This window comes from Arachis duranensis, chromosome 3 (assembly GCF_000817695.3).
Source record: "Arachis duranensis cultivar V14167 chromosome 3, aradu.V14167.gnm2.J7QH, whole genome shotgun sequence".
Lineage (NCBI taxonomy): Eukaryota > Viridiplantae > Streptophyta > Magnoliopsida > Fabales > Fabaceae > Arachis > Arachis duranensis.
Window position 1 is genome coordinate 16,742,762 of NC_029774.3, and position 243 is coordinate 16,743,004.

The window sequence follows — 243 nt, forward strand, 5'->3', positions numbered from 1 at the left end:
TTCTGGCTGAAATTGAGGGTCCTGAGCAAAAATCTGATTCAGAGACTGAAAAGGACTGCAGATGCTGTTGGATTCTGACCTGCCTGCACTCGAAGTGGATTTTCTGGAGCTACAGAAACCCAATTGGCGCGCTCTCAACGGCGTTGGAAAGTAGACATCCTAGGCTTTCCAGCAATATATGATAGTCCATACTTTGCCTAAGATTTGATGGCCCAAACCGGCGTTCAAAGTCACCCTCAGAAT